The sequence below is a fragment of the Hakea prostrata genome, chromosome 4, assembly GCF_041222555.1.
Source record: "Hakea prostrata isolate BN-2017 chromosome 4, UWA_Hpros_2, whole genome shotgun sequence".
In the NCBI taxonomy this organism is placed as follows: domain Eukaryota; kingdom Viridiplantae; phylum Streptophyta; class Magnoliopsida; order Proteales; family Proteaceae; genus Hakea; species Hakea prostrata.
The window spans coordinates 51,954,346-51,974,001 of NC_142603.1; the positions used below are offsets into that span (position 1 = coordinate 51,954,346).

Genomic DNA, 19,656 nt, shown 5'->3' on the forward strand with positions numbered 1-19,656 from the left:
GATACGTCTTTTAAAAATCGCCTGATTGATACGACAGGTACTCTAGATACAATTATTTGAGAGTTTTGCTATAAGCAACATAAGGGATACTACCAAAACTAATATCAACTAGATTCCGAGGAAGATAGAACAAAATTGGGTTCAAAGGGCCAAAATTAGGCCTGAGAATCAGATTCGATAGTAGAGAACAATTGGTCCACACTTCTTTAACCAGGAAACCTATATCTAAGCCAAATTTCCAACCATTGTGGAGGGATTTGACAAACCACATACCCTCAACAATCTCCTCAAATTTTATTTATAATGAAAAATATCATTAATAAATAATAATAGATAATAAAAGAAATAATAATAAAAATAAAAAAAATTATCCAAAAGCATCATTATTGTGGGGAAAACATATACAATCACATTATTGAGTAAAAAATTAGAAGTTTAGGTCATGTATCTGCTATGAGTACTTTTCATACTGGTGCATGGTGCATGTATTCTATGTTCGACCATGTGTTCTCTACGCAAAAACTAAAACATAGGTATAGCGCTTTAAGTATGACTAGGTTGAGGCCTCATAAGAATTTTATTAATTTTCTTCTCGGAAACAACTAATTATTGTGAACAATGTTAAGATGATTTATTTTCAAGGCAAGTTGAGTGTTTATGTTTACTTTTATTATATTGCCTATAAACAGCCGTAGTGTTTTTATTTATGTAATTTTCTTTTGCTGGATGTCAACCATATAGAAGCATTTTAAGACATGGGAGGAAATCAATAAAAAGGTAAAAATTTCTCGTTATAAATTATTGATATATTATTTATTATGTATCATAGTTTAACAATTAAGTTCAACTTTAAAATAATAACTCTATAAATAAAAACACTATTATAAATTTCTTTATTTTATAAGGAGAAAACTAAACTCAACTATAAAATAGAGTTAACCATTATATTCAAAAGTTTCAGAGCTGGTGAAAAATAATACCAGGGAAATGTTGGAAATAATCCCACATGAAGATTTAGATTGTACCGCCACAAGGTCTACAATAATAGAATTTTTTTTTGGAAACATCAATAGATTATATTTGATGTAAAAGTGAAGAATTTTCTAGTCTTTAGTAAAAAAATAAAGAAAAACATTGGAAATTTATTGTATCAAATAATCAACTAGATAGAATAAATTGCAAACAGATGCCTTTAAAGAGAATGACAATACGAATACAAGAAATTGTAATTGTCTTGCGGGGGGAGGGGGTGTTTGCAATAGATATCATATTAACAAATGTAATTGAAAACCTTGGAAGCTTGAATGGCTAACGCACTCATAGTGGAGATCTACAGGTTTGTCAAGATGCGATTGAATCAGTGCCCTAGAAGAGGAAAAATATTAGTTGAGAACCTGAGAGAGGAGGAATACAGTAGATACCACACATGAATTACCATCCTACGAGAAAGAAAGAGAAAAATGATCATCGGATGATAGCACATAGCTCGGACGAAGTGAGGGTGACCAGTGAGACAACGATGAGGGACACTGTAAAATCCAAACTGATTTGTCATGGGATGAAAAGACGATCATCATCTCGAACGTAAGCCTACTGTCATGTTTGCAAAGACTGATTTGTCATGGGTGAAGAGACGATCATCTCAAGCAAAAGCCTTCTGTCATGTTCGCTGCCTCACTTGCAAGTTTGGTCTTGACATTTCTTTAGAATTCAGATGGTTTTTTATAGTCTTTGGGTAAGAAATAAAGAATACAAAGAGCCTCTTTGTTAGGGAATAATATTGTTTATTATTCCTTCTTGTCTTTTATATCCATGTGTATGCATTACACATATGATATATATATATATATGTATAACATGTGTAAAGTGAAATAAGATGACACAACACAAATTCATTTCTGTCTAATATTCTAATATGGTATCATTCGTCAGTTCGGTTCTAGGTTTTTCCTCTGTTTTTTGAGGTTCTGCTGTTCGTCCGCTTCTTCCTTATCGGTGCTGCTGCTTGCTCTGATCTGTTCATCTCTTCTCTGCTTTGAGGTTGTGTGGTGTGCTCAGATCTATGTTCGTGCTCCTCTCTTCTGTTGTGGTTTGCAGATCTGCTTGAAACTGCTGTGGTTTGAAGATCTGCTTGAAATTGTTGTGGTTTGACGATCTGTTTTGCGATCTACTATGGTTTTGACGATTTGGTTTGTCAATCTGGTTTTTGAAGTTCTGGTTTGTGCTGCAACTGTGGTTTGACGCTGTGGTTTGAAGATCTGCTGTTTTGTTTTGCTCTTTTCGTGGCCGATTCTTGTTATTGTGTTTGCAGCTCTGTGTGTTTGAAGCTTTGCTCAGTTGCTGTGTTTGTTTGAAGATTTCGTGGCCGATTTCTGTTCTTGTGAGCCTTTCACTTTGAGATTTGTTCGTTTGCTCAGAAATTCTGATTGAGATTTGGTTTTGCCTCTTGTTATATTGGTGATTGAGTCGTGTTCTGTTCATCTTGTTTTGAATCTCTTCCGATCTTGGGTGCTTTCTTGCTTTTTCTTTCTTGATGGCCTCTGCTTCCACCTCTTCTGCATCTGAGGCAACTTCTGTTGATGTTTCTCCAACGATATCCATCTCTCATGCTCATCATTACTTACCTATTAAGCTTTCCTCTTCCAACTATCTTGTCTGGAGGTCACAATTCATTCCATTACTTAAAACTACTGGTCTTCTTGGTTTCATTGATGGCACTAATCTGTGTCCTTCTCCGTTTCTTGATCCTCTAGCTGTCCCACCAACTCCAAATCCTGCTTACTTTCTGTGGCACAAACACGATCAGTTATTACTTAGTTGGATTCTTGCTTCTCTAACTGAATCTGTTCATTCACAAGTTGTTAATATTTCTACTACTTCAGAGGTTTGGTCTTCTCTTGCATCCACCTATGCTTCTTCCTCTCAAGCTCGTGTGATGCAACTTCGAATGCAACTTCACAATATTCGCAAGGGTTCTGATTCTGTCTCTACATATCTTCTACGGATCAAACAAATCTCTGATGCACTTGCCTTAGCATCTAATTCTGTCTCAGAGTCTGAGCTTGTGCTATTTGTTCTTGGCGGCTTGGGACCAGATTATCAATCGTTTGTTACCTCGATTACTACTCGGGAAACGCCTGTCAAATATGCAGATTTACAAGGACTTCTTCTTTGTGAGGAAATTCGTATTTCAAATGCTCTACAGGATATTTCCAACATCAGTGCTCATCTAGCTCAAACGTCTGTTTCTCCTTCCTCGTCTCGTAGTAATTCTAGCTTGCGGAATTTTAATGCTGGTCGCCCCTCTGGTCAACGTGTTTTTGCTGGTGGTCGTGGTCAGTTTGGTCGTGGTTCTGGCCGTAGCTTACCTGGTCGTGGTTTTGGTAGACATGGGCGTGGTCCTCTCTATTGTACATATTGTGATCGATATGGTCATGTGGCTCGTTTCTGTTATCAACGGTGTTCCTCTGATGCTCCACCTCAAGCTCACATGGCTACATCAAATTTTTGCTCTACAGCTGGTAATCTTGGTCCTCAATGGATCCCTGATTCTGGAGCTTCGCATCATCTAACATCTAATCTCCAGCATCTTTCTACTCCTGTTAAATATGCTGGTGCTGATTCGGTTATGATAGGTGATGGCTCAGGTTTGTCTATTTCTCATATTGGCAAATCTGGGTTTATAGTTGGTGATTCTTATTTCAAGATGCATGATGTTCTTTGTGTTCCAACTGCTTCTGCTGATTTGCTTTCTGTGAGTCGCTTTGCTGCTGACAATAATGTCTACTTTGAATTTCATTCTGATTGTTTTTATATTAAGGATCAGTCCACGGGTCATACACTTCTGAAAGGACAACGTGGAAATGGAATATACACTATGCCATCTTTGGAGCCTATACATGGTATTGCTCTGTCTGCTTTTAAGTGTACTCCAGATGTTTGGCATCATAGACTGGGTCATACTAACTATGCCACTGTCCACAAAGTTATTTCTGATTTTCACCTGCCTTGTATTGGTGCTAGTTCACATGTGGTTTGTTCATCTTGTCAACTTGCTAAAGCTCACAAGTTACCTTTTTCTCATTGTGCTACTTATACAACTGCTCCATTACAACTTGTGTTTTCTGATTTGTGGGGTCCTTCACATGAGATTTCCAATGACGGCCATCGCTATTATATTTCATTTGTTGATGATTTCACACGGTTTACATGGTTGTACACCATTGCTAACAAATCAGATGCATTTAAAGTTTTTCAAGTGTTTAAAGGTCTTGTTGAAAATCAGTTTTCAACTACCATAAAGTCCTTTCAATCTGATTGGGGTGGTGAATTTCGTTCATTTTCATCGTACTTAGCCTCTTGTGGTATTGGCCATCGTCTATCTTGCCCACATACTTCTAAGCAAAATGGTCGGGTTGAGAGACGTCATCGGCAAATTGTTGAGATGGGATTAGCTATGCTTGCTCACTCGGGTCTCCCATTTACCTTTTGGTGTGATGCTTTTCATACTGCTGTGTATCTTATGAATCGGCTGCCGTCTGCTGCTCTTAATTTTGATTCTCCATTTCATCGTGTTTATCATCAATGGCCTGACTACAAGTTCTTGAAAGTATTTGGATGTTGCTGTTATCCTTTATTGCGGCCTTATAATTCTCACAAGTTGGCTTTTCGATCTGCACCTTGTGTTTTTCTTGGATATAGCACCACACACCATGGTTATAAATGTTATAACACTACTACTGGAAAGATGATTATCTCACGGCATGTTACTTTTGATGAATCTCTTTTCCCGTATAAGCACAGTCTAATGTTGTGTCCTCTCAGGAGCTTCCTCCTTCAGCTCTTTTGCAGCTTCCATGTACATTGTCACCTATGGAGACTGCTGGTGTTACACTTACTGGGCCCTCTACTTCAGCTGAAACTAGTTCATGTAGACAACCCAATTTTCCCCCATTTAATGTTGTTCATAATGCTCATGTTTCTTCTGCAAATGTAATAACTGGGACTCTCCCCATTCACTCTGTAACTAATGGGACTTTGGACTCTCCTACTGTAGTTAATAATGTGTTAGATGGGCCATTTCATAATGTTGCTACTGCTATGTTAGATGGGCCTTTTCCTAATGTAGGTCATGATGTGTTAGATGGGCCTTTTCATAATGAAGCTACTAATGTGTTAGATGGGCCTTTTCATAATGGAGCTACTGATGTGTTAGACGGGCCTTTTTCTACCTCTCTCAATGGACCTTCTCCTGGGCTTATTTTTGGATCTTCTAATATCTTGGATCCTTGTACTCTTGGGCCTACTTCTAATGGTTTATTAGTGACTTCTCATGGGCCTGGCCCAACTGATGTCACTCAAGATGGCACAGCCTCTATTGGACCCTCATTTTCAACGTTGAACATTGCTAATCCTTGTATTGATGTCTCTACATCTTTACCTCGTTCAACTAATGTTTTGCGTACTCATTCGATGGTGACTAGGACACAAGATGGTACACGTGTTCCCAAACTTCCCAAGAGTTTTTATGCGACACGCCATCCTCTTCCATTGGCTCTTGTTGCTCAAAGTGTTTCAGATCTTGAGCCTACTTGTTACACACAAGCTTGTAAACAACTTGTTTGGCGTACCGCCATGGATGCTGAATTCAATGCATTGATTACAAATCAGACTTGGACTCTGACTTCTCCACCTCCGGATCGTCGCATCATTGGATGTAAGTGGCTCTATCGTATCAAACGTCGCTCCGATGGTACTATTGAGCGTTACAAAGCCCGACTTGTGGCCAAGGGTTATACTCAAGAATATGGTCTTGATTATGATGAAACATTTAGCCCAGTTGTTAAGCCCACTACTATTCGTATTCTTTTGGCTTTGGCTGTCTCCTTCAAGTGGTCCGTTCGTCAACTTGATGTCAACAATGCCTTTCTTCATGGTCTTCTTAATGAGGAGGTTTATATGCAACAACCCCCTGGATATATAGACCCTCATTTTCCATCTCATGTTTGTCGGCTTCAACGCTCTCTTTACGGTCTTAAACAAGCACCACGAGCTTGGTTTCATCGACTTAGCTCCTTTTTGTACAAATTGGGTTTTCATGGTTCCAAAACGGACTCCTCCTTGTTCTACTCTCAAGGCTCTGATGGTCCTCTTTATATTTTGGTATATGTGGATGATAATCTCATCATGGGCCCCTCAAACCCAGCTATCAATTGTCTTATGAGCTCTTTACATGCTGAGTTTGCACTCAAGGATTTGGGTAATGCTCGTTTCTTCTTAGGGGTTGAGCTTATTTCTCTCCCTACGGGTCTACTTTTATCTCAACAAAGGTATATTTTGACTCTCCTTCAACGGGCTGAGATAGCGGATGCAAAGCCTATTGCTACTCCAATCCCCCCATCTCATCACCTATCTAGCACGGGAGGGACTCCGTTATCTGACCCCACTTTGTTTCGTAGCTTGGTTGGTGCTTTACAATATGTCACCCTCACTCGTCCTGAGATAGCTTATACTGTGAACAAACTGTGTCAGTTTCTTTCTTCCCCTACAACTGATCATTGGGTTGCTTTAAAACGTCTCTTACGCTATCTCAAGGGGACTATTCTCTATGGGTTACATATTACTCCTTCTTCTTCTTGTGCTCTCTCTGCTTACTCTGATGCAGACTGGGCAGGTGTATTGATGATAGAAAGTCTCAGGGTGGCTACCTTATTTTTTTGGGAGACAATTTGGTATCTTGGAAGTCTCGCAAACAGTCCACGGTTGCTCGCTCTAGTACTGAAAGTGAATATCGGGCTCTTGCTTCTGCCACCACTGAGCTGACCTGGATCCAGTCCCTTTTGACTGAGTTGGGAGTTTCAACATCCTCTCCTCCTACGTTATGGTGTGATAATATTGGTGCCACATACCTTTCGGCAAACCCTGTGTTTCATGCTCGTACCAAGCACATTGAGGTGGATTTTCATTTCGTGCGTGACAAGGTTGCTAAAGGGGATCTCCTTGTTCGTTATATCTCCACCGAGGATCAGTTAGCTGACATTCTCACTAAGAGGCATTCTTCTACTCGTTTTCAACTTCTTTGCTCCAAAATCAAGCTTCTCTCTGGTCCGTTGACTTTGCGGGAGGGTGTTAGGGAATAATATTGTTTATTATTCCTTCTTGTCTTTTATATCCATGTGTATGCATTACACATATGATATATATATGTATAACATGTGTAAAGTGAAATAAGATGACACAACACAAATTCATTTTTTTTTTTTTTTTTTTTTTTTTTTTTTTTTTTTTAATTTTTTTTTTTTTTTTTTTTTTTTTTTAAAAAAAAAAACTCTTTTTTTTTTTTCGGATAAGAGAATGGAAAGAGTTCTTTTTAATTAGTTAGAAACAGAAAATTTTATTTTTGAGGACCGAGAAAATTGGAGTTATTAGATAACAAACTATTAATTTTTTTTAAAGTAATTAATATTATCCTATTAGAATATAAAAGGACGACATAATTGATATGGTTTTTTAGTGGTGTTATAAGGATGAATAATTGGTTTTATTTTTTTCTTAATGATCAAATGTTTTTGTTTTTTTGGATAAAGCAATTAAACGATTTGGTTTTTTGGTGTTGTTATTTAATAATTTTTTTAGGGTAAATATCACTTACCACCTCCCCTTTTAACTGGACAAATAGCACTTACACCCCCTTTTAGTTGGATAATATCACTTACATCCCCTCTTATCTAGCAAATATATCAAACACCTCCCCTCTGTTAACTTTCTCTGTTAAATATTTTCCTAAAACCCCAAACTACCCTTGGCTAAAAATATTTTTTTATTTACCTTAAATTACCGTACTCACCCTAACAGTTAAAATACTAAATTACCCTCAATTAAAATAATTATTAAAACCAAAACACCCTACTTAAAATCCAAATTAACTTTAATTATTAAAAGCCCAACATACATATTTTATTTGTTTTATCAAACAATTAAAAAAACACGTACTACTATCAAGTAAAATTAAAAATGCAATTAAAAAAAAAAAAGGGGTATGTTGATAAAATAAACACTTACTACTATTTTGGGTTTTTTTAAATATTTGATAAATATTTTTTAAAAGTAGTATTACACGCTACTTAACACGCTAAATTTAACTGATTAAATAACTCATTAGTAATTTTTTTTAATTGTTTGATAAATATTTAAAAAAGAAGAAGGTATGTTGAGCTTTTAATAATTAAAGATAATTTGAGTTTTAACTATGGTGTTTTGATTTTTTAACAATTATTTTAATTGATGGTAATTTAGTATTTTAACTGCTAGGGTGATTACGGTAATTTAGGGTTTAAAATAAAAAAGATTTTTAGTCAAGAGTAGTTTGGGGGTTTAGAAAAATATTTAACGGTAAAAGTTAAATTTAACAGAAAAAATTAACAGGGGGAGGTGTTTGATATATTTGCTAGGTAAGAGGGGAGGTAAGTGATATTATTCAACTAAGAGGGGGTGTAAGTGCTATTTGTCCAGCTATGAGGGGAGGTAAATGATATTTACCTAATTTTTTATTGTCCCCGTAGATGAAAGGACCACTTTTAGATCGGTGATTTTGATTAAAGGTTTTTAATACAATTTTTTCTTTTATTAACATCTCTTGGTTTTCAAGAAAAACTTTTCCAATTCCTTCTGCGTATGGTTTCTTTGAAAAATGAGACTATGAGAGGAAAGAAATTGATAATTAAATTAATTCAAATAATTTCTAGAATTTTAATTGACCATTGTAGACATTATTTATTACTAATATAAAGGTCTAACTGTTTAAATACAGAGAGGTATTGGAGGGAAAGAAAATATAGCCGTATCCCTTGAGTTCATACTTTTATAAAAAAAATAGTATAATAGTATGATATGATATGATAGTATGATATAAACCAATGGAAATGATATCTGCAAGTTATGGTGAGAGAACTCAAAAGAGGTCTATGTTCTTATATATTGCAAGAGTAAATAGAGATAGACATTAGATGAAAAGAATGTGTTAAGAAAAAGTGAATAGATAGTGTATAATGGTCTAGTTTTATCTTGTATATATTTGGGGCACATCCCCCACACAAGGGATTTTTATTTCCAGCTGTTGCTGCTGATAGTTCTGATCGTGCCATTTAGGCAAAATATTAGAGAATTAAATAGTAGGGTATGCTTATAAATCTTAATTTTTACTTTTACATTTTAAGGGTTTAAAGTTTACTAATTTACAAAATGAGTTCCTTCGTATTCCCGACTCTCAAATCCCTCTCTCATCCCCTCATATACCCGACTCCCAATTCCCTATCATTCTTCTCAGGTTCTTCTTTGTCCTTGTTTGAAAATGCAGCGAAGTTCCCAGAGCAGAATAGTTGTTCAATATCCAACATTTATAGCGTCTTCGTGACTCCTTCTAAGTTCTAATGTTCTCCCAAACTGAAGTCATTGGTGTATATGTGTACCTCTGTTTTTTAATTAGTTAAACCTGATTTTCCTTATATTATAGGGGAGGTGTGGAGATATATTTGCTAGGTAAGAGCAAGGTGCGAGATTTTGCTCGAGTTCAGAAGAATGAAGAACCGTGTTGAGAAGCAACTTTGGAAATGCCAGTTTTAGGATCCAAGGATCATCATTGTTAATAAAATGGAGTGAAAGTCTCATTTCCAAAATCAAGTTTCTCCGCTTCTGAGGATTCTCTTACCAGAAGAGAGGTTTCGTCTAAGAAGGATGGTAAGTGATATTTACCTTAATATTTATTTCTATACAAGGAAAAGCCTTGGCAAGAATTTTATGTAATACTGAAATGTTTACCAAGTTTGTTACCAAAAAAAATAAATGTTTGTCAAGTTAAATTCAATTAGATTGCTTTTAAAAGTTGATTATTGACTTAATTCAAAAAATTTTCTTATAGACATAAAAGCCCTTCGAAATATTTGTACATTGAAGGGCATTATGGTGAATTGTAATAGAACGAGTCGTATACTCGTATACTCGTATTGGCCTCGGCCCATAAAGCCACGTAGACATTTTGAATATTAATAAATTAAACAGAATAAAAACATTTGAAAATATTTCAAATGTAACGGTAACCAGGAAGAGTCTTGCTTTTTGGTAAGCACGGGAGCGTCTGAATTCTTCCTTTTCTTCAACCTTTCAAACCCTCCGGTACCGTTCCATCCAAAAACTACAGTAGTTTATCCATGGCAAGATCTTCAAGATCTGCTTTCTCTTTCATGCTCTCACCGTCTGTATTCTCTGCGGTGAAACGCCCCAGTCTCCAGCGGCTTCGCTGAAACCCTTCGTCGGGGACCAATGGGGCTTAAGAAAGAGACGATGAACTATCCATGGTAAGATCTTCTTCCAGATCTGCTTCCTCCTTCATCTTCCTAATCATCTTCGCCATCTCTATTCGACTCTGTGACTACTTTCCGTAACTGCCGTCTCTGTATCCCGCAGGAATTCCGAAATGGAGATCCAACTTTCTGGGGATGGCAGCGTCAGCGTGTGCGGTGTCAGAAGTGCCAAGCCTCAATAAAGTGGATTGGAGGATGAAGAAGGTGAAGCCGATCAGAATGCGTACAAGAATGAAGAGGAGACACTGTTCTCTGAAGAGGTAATTAATTAATAGATCTAGGTAAGGAAGGACCTGGGAGTTTTTAGGGCTTTGGGAGAATAAGGATCAGTGTGAGATGCTATTTTTCATGCTGAATTGCTTGTGAAGCTGTGTCATTTTCGGTTCTTCTGCTATCTTAAACAAGGTTTCTACGTTTTTGCTCAGTTGCTCTTTTGGGTTTCTCTTCGGGTCTCTCTCCCAGACGGAAGGATTAGGAAATGCGTAAACGTGAGGCAATGGACTCCGAAATTGAAGAAAGGAACGAAACGGAATGAAACCAAATGAGAAGGTAGTCCTTATTTCTTTCCATTTCTTTCTCTCCCTCTTGTGTGGTTCTCTTACCTGAGAAGAGCAGATCTTGAGGAATACCACCCACAAAACACTCGTTTTTTAACCTACGAAATCAGAAAACTCTCAGATTCTAATCTAATTGAGAAGGTTAGAGTCATCTCGTTTGATATGGGGTTCCTGGGAAGGAGCAGCGTGTCAGCTTCAGGGTTCTCGAAAAGCAGCTAAGAAATTGGGAAGGAAACATTTGGGAGAGAAGTTCCTGTCTAACACCTTTGAGAGTTGAGGATTGCAGTTTTGACACTCAAGCGAGATATATTTCAACAGACATATGTTATCTTAGGGTTTGCAATGCTGAGATTTGGTAGAAAACCATCTGCAGGTCTCTGAATTGATATCAGAAAAAAACTAAATAATAATAATAATAAAAAAGAAGTAGTATTGGAGAGGTTCTTTTTTCTAATCCTTCTTTCTTTGAAATTAGAGTTCTCAGAATTAAAATTTAACTTTTTTCTTCAGTTGAAACTGATGAATATAGAGTTCAGACTTTCATCTTCACTTTGATCCTCTGATATGATTCAATTGACAATAGAAATGCTATCCACCATCTTCAATTTTCATCGCTTTTACACTGTCTTTGTTGGCTAACATGGGTCTCAAAAGGGAAAGAATCACCAGATTCAAGTTGCAGGTCTGTCTCTTCTCTGCATTCATCTTCTCTTCCTAACCTATACCCTACTAAACATTGTAAGCTGCTTACTATAGTGCTGTCCGTTTCTGCTTTATTGTAGTTATTTGTTGAGACACAGAGGCTTCAGGATCTTTCCCTAAAACATTGCATAAATATTTATCTATTTGTTTATTGAAGAATATTTATCTGTTTTTTGTTTTTTATGATAAAAGGAAATTAGATACACCATTATGAGACATAGTCTCATTACAAGCGGACCCTATATGTGCAGTTGTCAAACGAAGTAATCAGTCTTTAGTTGTGTCACGTTTTAAATTACGAACTTCTAACTTGGATGTGATTGGTATCATCATTGTTAAAATAGGAAAAAGGGTGGGGAAGATTTGGTTTATCTCTTTGCCTATGGTTAGATATTTTCTTGCTGTTTAATTACACCAAATGTACTGTAGACGTAAATCATTTTTTTGGGTCCTTTGTATTACTACCCAAGTGGTTTCTAATAAGTGCTTCAGAAGTTGTCCTCCTAGGCCCTTCCTTATTGTAATTCAATGATGATTCTATTTTGAAGTAGTCCTACATTCCACATGTCTCCATATAGTTCATCAGATACACCTACACATGAGTGTTGGTAAGTTTCCAAATTTCTTTCAGCATCAGATGCAATTAGTCGATGATATTATTTCATTGTTTGTTATTTTAGAATCTTTTGTGAATATTTTTAAGTCCTTGATCCATCTATTTACATTATTTAGTAGATGAGGATTTGGGTCTTTATTATTAAATATTTTTGCATTTCTTTCTTTCCAGATGAAATAGCATGTAATTATAAAGTTAGAGAAAAACCAGATTTTGGTGTGTTTATCTAGGTGATACTCATTTAAAAAACGACATGTACAACTTAAGAAAAAAGTTGTTGCTAATGAATTCCATTCTCATCCCTAGAGCTCCTGCTGCCTGTATTCTTTTTGTCCAATCGCACAAGATGAAGATATGCCAAATCGATTATTCAATATTGTTGAATAAACCACACATCTGGTTTGTTTCCATCCATTTGGAGAGTATCACAATCTTTGTTGGTAATCCTGCATTTAATAGACGCCAAAAAAATATTTTAAACTTTGGATGTATAGATAACTTCCAAAGGAACTTCCACCAATGAGCTGATGTTGGTAGTGGGTCATGGCTATTCTTTTTTTGACAATGCTATTTCTGCTATTTTTTTAGAGAATTCTCCTATTGTTGATAGAAGGGACAGCCATGAGTACAATGTTGGGGAGGATTAATTGAAAGTATTGATTGAGATAGAATAGGTGGCAAATGGTTTGTGTGGTTTAGGTTGTTTAGATCCCTTCTACTCAGTTGGTTGGTCTGATAGACTTCATTTACGGTTGCTTGCCGATGCCATAAGAGGGGGTTGTAATCACCTACCATGTGATATGTTGTTGAAACTACCACAGGTCAAACCAAAAGTATGTGTTTTCACTTTTTCCCATCACCAATTTTCCTTTGTACCATTGTTTGGAGTATGGGGATGGATGCTGGTGATGCTGTTCCATATCTATGATCCTTTTTGTTTTACACTTTTGGATCAAAGATAGATGATTTGGGGAAGTATCGTGCTTTGAGGATTTCCCCCCACAATGAATTCTGATTGTTGAGTAATTGCCATCCTTGCTTAAGTAAGCGGGGGCACTATTAATTTGCTCCATTCGTTTAAAACCTAGTCCTCCTTGTTGTTTAGGTTTGCAGCATCGCTCTAGGAGTTCAATTGTTTGTTTTTGTTGGGTTTTCCCAACTAGAATCTTTCTTTTTTTTTTTTTTGGGTACAAAGGGGCTTTATTAAGCCGGGGGATGGGGATATTAATATGCCTCAGCGAGATTCGAACCATATTAATATCCCAACTAGAATCTTTAGCAAAGTGTATCCTATGTGATTGAAAGCATTGCATTAGATATATAGATTGTGATTGAAGAACATATTTCATGAGAACTTCCCCTGTTGCATAGGATCAAGTCGAGGCTTTCCATGTAGCAACTTGTTTCTTATTTTGTTTAGAATAAGTTCAAAGTTTTTTGTTTTTGCTTTAGCATGGAACAATTGAGTTCTTAGATAGAAAGCATTCTTTTTCTTTCCTGGATGCCTAATACTGACAAGATTGCTCTTTCAATACCATATTTCCCTGATCCACATTTCTGAAGAAGAAAGCACCATTTTTTTCAAAATTGATTTGTTGTGTTGTAATGTCGGAGAACAAGTCAATGGTAGTTTGTAGTGCAAGAACATCTTCCTTTGTTGAGATTCTTCCTGGGCATTTCTGGCAATTCAGTAAGAAGTCTAGAGAGGACTTCTATAATAATAAGGAAGAGGTGGGGGCTTAGAGGACATCCCTGCCTTAGGCCTTGGGTTCCCATGATCCAGTGGTAGGGACATCCATTGAGTTTGACAGAGTATGATGCAGAAGAAATTAAAGTTTTGACAAGGTTACACCAATGGCTATCAAAGCCCCATATTCTAAACAAGTGGGAAATAATATCCCATTCAACCATATCATAGGCCTTGGACATATCCATTTTGAGTGCAACAAAGCTTTTGTTGTGCTCATGAAATGAAAGATATCTTGTGCAATCATTATGTTATCGGAGATTTGCCTATTGGGAACAAAAGCCCCTTAATAGGGTGAGATTATACTTTGCAAGCAAGATTTCAATCTTCCAACCAGGATTTTAGCTAGGATTTTGTAACTGACGTTGCACAGACTAATGGGATTTTCAAATCGACACTTTTTTTTTTTTGCACTGACACTTTTTTTGGGGTTTCAATTTTTGGGATAAAACATAGCAAGGTATAATTATCGCCAAAGGGAAGATCAAGGTTAAGAAAGAAATTCCTAACGAAGGAACAGAGCTCAGGGTTAATAAACTCCCAGTTTTTCTGATAGAAGTAAGCATTAAACCCATCCATTCCTGGTGCTTTATATGGGCCCAAAGAGAACATGGTGGATTAGATTTCCTTAGTTGATGGTGGTTGGGAGACATCCTGTGCGATTAGACTTTGGTCCAAAGGGGAAAAGAGTGCTTCAACTAAATTAGGGTCCAAGGGGTTGGAAGAGGTGAGAAGGCTTGCAAAAGCTGTTGCAATATCAACCTTACCTTCAAAGAGTTTGGCCTTCAAATTGTAATGTTTTGATTATCTTCCTCTAACAGTGTATTTTTTAAGTTACATGGTAGTATTTGGTGTTTATATCTCTATCAGAAATGTATTTCTCTCTCGATTTTTTTTGAAACCAAGAATTGTGCTTCACCTAAAGAGAAGGTAGCTTTGTAAGGTCCTCCTATCTTGTCTTTAGATTTTAAGACCTTATTGAAATTTCCTATGATAAAGAAGGGATGGGATAGTTTCTCAATGAAACTATAAAGTATCCCATAACAATTTTCTGTATGAGTAATTAGGGCAGGGGCAGACCCACTATGGCCCCCAAGATTTTTAATTTTATTTTTACAATTCCCTTAATTTTTTTCATTTTTTATATTAATTTCCTTCATTTTTCCAGTTTTTTCTCTTCTCACATGTGAAATATCACTATTTGGCCCCCTCAATATTGAGAACAAATTTTAATTTTTAAAGGTAAAATTATGGGTATAAATGTCATCGCTAATTAAAAACCAACTCCTTAATCCCTATTTATTCTCCCCTCTCTTCTCTCTCACATCTTTTCTTCCTATTTATTCTCTTCTCTTTCTATAAACGTGGGTTAAAAGAAATTTTTGAAAAAAAAATTCTTATTAGATATTCAAAATGTTATTTCTAATTAGAAACTAACTCGTCAATTCCTATTTATTCTCTCATATCTACTCTCTCCTCTTTTCTTTCTATTTATTTATTCTGTTTTTTTCTTCCTATTTATTCTTCCCTTTCTATAATTTAAGGAAAATTTGTAAAAAAACCTTCTCCACACTTAGGTAGTCTTTCTCTTTCTCAATTTATTTATTGTTTCTCTTTTTCTCATTTATTTTTATTTTTTGCTTGCATTTAACTTTTTAGGGTTAAAGTCATGTGTATATTTTTTTTTAGTGATGCTTTAATTTACTTATATCTTGTTGGAAAAAAAAATCATTATCAATAATTTACCTATTTTTGTCAAATATATGTGTGGGCCCCACAAAATATATGTGGGCCTATTCCTTAATATAACAAAACAATTCATAGGTGGGACCCCCAATGGGTCTTATAAGGGCCCACACAATATGTGTGACAAAAAAACATTGGTGCTTCCCCAATTTGGACTTCCATTCTTCGCCTCCCCCCCCCCCCAATACTGAATCTTGGTTTTGCCTCTGAACGAGGGGGAGCATAGATAGCTATGATTATCCATTTAAAGTTTTTTTAAGAGCATGGGACAACAATGTAGGATTGGTGAATCTGAAGGATAGAGGTTTCAATGTTTGGGTTCTTAAAAATGCACAGTCCTCCTTGTAGACCTCTTTTCCCACAGTTATTTGAAAAGGCTATAGGTTCCAGATTCCTGAAGGACTTCTTCTTAAGGATAAAAAATTCTTCATGGTTCTCGCATTTAGTTTCACATAAGAAAACTAATCAACAACTTGTTTCTTGATGATCTTGGATAGACATTGGGTGGTAAACTTTCCATTTAAGCCTCTTACATTCTAAGAGAGGATTTTCGTTTTGATAAAGGCAAGCATAGATTTCTCGAGGAAACAAAACCAATAGTAAAGAGATATCTTCTTCCCAAGAGCCTCAAGCGGTATATAGAAACAGACAATAAATATAGGACAATAGAGAATAGACAAAAATGAAACAAAAGAAAAAGAAATTCATGTAGTGTTGGATTAAATTGAAGTTTTCATTCAAGACAGAGAAAAGTAACTAGAAAATAAGATGGAAATTGAGGAGAAGCTTTCAAATAAGATAGAGGAAAGTAAGATGCAGATTCATCAGATTTATGCATGATACCTAGTTGTTAAACCAACAAAACATAATACTAAAGACACAGATATAACTATCAAAGAAATCATTGTAGAGGTGATAGGGGAAGCCCTGGGGGGCTTTGGCAGCTTGGTCCTTGCTTTCATTCTGAGGCTGTGATACTGGTTGTGTTTGATGGTTGTTCATCATTGACTGCATTAAGTTATTTTGCACAATGAAATTGTTGAAATGAGCCTCAATTCCCCGTCTGTAGCATTGAAAGGTGTCCCAAGGTTGTGAGCAGTTGGCTAGCACAGATTCAAGGTTGTTGTTGAGGGTTTCAATAGGATCTGGTTTAGGTATAGATTCTGACATTCTTCTTCTCTTTCGGCTCTATGGATAGATAATTTTGTACTTGGAACATTGTTGTTGATTGAGGGGAATTTCAAAGGCTCCAACTGAGAAACTTTCGACGCTATTGGTAGCATGAGTATCAAGACATAAGTTCAAACAATCATTGATTCCCTTGTCATTGGGAGAGTTGTTGCATTGGGGGTTATGTGGGTTATCCTTTTTCAACAGCTTTTGGTTTGCAAAGCCAAAGGGAAGATTAGATTCTGAGCAGGGGAAGGGGAACACATCTTCCAAGTTCATTAGAGGTGAGGTATTGAAGTTTAAATTTAAGAGTTCAATACCCCTCACCCCCCCCCCCCCCAAATTATCAGTGCCTTCAGAAGGACCAGTAGACGCATCCACTGCCATCAGAGAGGAAGAGAGGGTCTCATCAACAATATATGTGAGATCAAGTGTTGGTAGGGACATCATCTTTTCAAGGTCTCTAGTAGAATGGAATCTAGAGAAGCCCCCTTGAATGGGATCAGTTTGAAGCCCCTTGAAGAAATTGTTAATCCCCAAATTTCCTTTTTGAGCTTGGCCACCACTGGCAGGATTAAAACCAAAGTCCTCTTTGTAGTTTTTGTGAGGTGGCATATCTTACCACATTTGAAGCAAAGAGTTCTTACCTCATATAGTAATTGCAGGTATCCATACTCCAGCAAGGCTACGGATTGCAGCCTTGAAACTAACTTTGTTGTTTATATCCAACAAGATTTTGACTTAGCAGAGTTGCTAGGGAGGCCAAGATCCACAAGATTAAGATGCATTTCTACCACTTTGCCAATAACAATAGCAACTCTATGGATGAGAGGATAAGAAAGATGCTCAGGACTTATTCCTCTTAATTGAATCCACACTGTTTTAGGTGGAAGAGTCTCATTTGATTTGAATTCAGGTATAGGCTTAAAGGATAAATGTAGCAGTTCTCAGCCACCATGGGGAAAGAGAGAAGACTTGGTTCCTCCTCTCTTCTGAAACAAAGGTAGCCTTGAACGAGTCAATTCTAGCATAAAACACTCACAAGGCTCCTAAGGGAGTCCACAAGGTAGTAGTTTTTTGCTTATAGCCAAGATAGACTCAGCTTGGAGGCCAATAGCATATTGGTATAAGATTCTGTTGTCCTTAATCACCAGAGGAATAGGTATGTCATTGCTTGTTGCCCAGGAACCTTGATGGTTCACTTCCTTCCAAAAGAGGGCCCTTTCTTTTTCTTTTCATTGTGAGATAGGGGACATCCAGAACCAGCCACAGGGGGAGGGTGTTGTTGCGAAGAGCGAGGTCAGTTTTCCCAAGATGAAGGTCTTACCATTCATCTGCACCAGAGGTTAGAAGGAGTAGCCAAGAGGGTTGTAGTTTGCTAGCTGCAACAAGTGTTCGGATGATGAAATAAGCAGTATAGATGGTAAAAAGGGTGAAACATCCTTCCATTAATAGGAACTTGGTAGTTGGTGTCCGTACATGATTTAAATGACATTAGATCCAGTTTTGAATCATCCTATCAAAGTAAGTTTCGAGTTTCTCAATTGCATTTTCAGGTTTTGGGTTGAGATTTCACAGGGGCATTGGTTATGATGGGATGGTTACATTCAGTAGGAAGAGAGACGTGTTTCAGCATTTCATCTGCATAGCACTTGAGTGTTAATCATATGTAATAAACATAGAAATAAAGAGAACTTACCATCAGCGTGTATATCTCAAAGTTTTAGACCAAAGAGCCAAGGCCTAGCCCCCTAGCAAAGATCTAAGCTACATAAATTCCATCAGAAATAAAAGGCCAACATAAAGGTTTACTAGGATAGATCATAATGAAATAAAGGTTGAGAGGACGTAGGAGGAGTTTGTTTGAGTCAGAAATAAAGGGGCCCTATAAGGAAGTAGCGGAAGATGAGATGTTGAAACTATAGATCCCAGTACATAAACATGTAAATTTGCAAATCTGGGATGGGTCTCCAAAGATCTAATAGATCACACGAAGAGGGATGGACATAGAAAAAAGGAATGCAAATTTGCAGTTCTACTGTAACTTTACTGCTTAAAATTTCAATGTTGAAGATAGAGGAGTTCTTGCTCTTGGAAACTTTTGGTTTCTCGTTTGGTTTCCGTCAAATGGATATTATATTATATTTATCTATTGAGTATGAATTTAAAGATGTTTAAGTTAAGCTTTTATGCATGTACTTTTATCTAGCGGCTGAAAGAACACACTGGTCTTCTTGATAGTTGACAATGACCAACGTCCCTTGGTGGCAGGGGCGGACCTATGAAGGGGCCGGAGGGGGCCATGGCCCCCCCTGGATTTTTAAAAATTTTATGTATATTCCCCTAATTCCTTTAATTTTTTCGATTTTTTATCTTTCCACATGTGAAATGTCACTATTTGGCCCCCCTCAATATTGTGAACAATTTTTAAAGGTAAAATGATGGGTATAAATGTCATTCCTAATAAAGAACTAATTCATCAATCCCTATTTATTCTCATAAATGTCATTCCTAATAAAAAACTAATTCATCAATCCCTATTTATTCTACTCTCTCTTCTCTCTCATCTTTTCTTCCTATTAATTCTCTTCTCTTTCTATAAAAGTGGGTTAAAGGAAATTTTTGAAAAAAAAAATCTTATTAGATATTCAAAAATCAAAATGTTATTTCCAATTAAAAACTAACTCTTCAATCCCTATTTATTCTCTTATCTCCTCTCCTCTATCCTCTTTTTTTCCTATTTATTCTCTTCCCTTTCTA

The 19,656-nt window shown here is 36.6% G+C and overlaps 1 long non-coding RNA gene across 1 annotated transcript; it reads left to right on the plus strand.

The window, feature by feature from the left end:
* The first annotated feature begins 10,104 nt into the window (after positions 1-10,104).
* LOC149019503 (uncharacterized) lies at positions 10,105-14,819 on the plus strand. Its single transcript, XR_016172725.1, has 3 exons — positions 10,105-10,352; positions 10,462-10,618; positions 10,784-14,819. It is a non-coding gene; the product is annotated as an uncharacterized LOC149019503 (long non-coding RNA).
* The last annotated feature ends 4,837 nt before the right edge of the window (positions 14,820-19,656 follow it).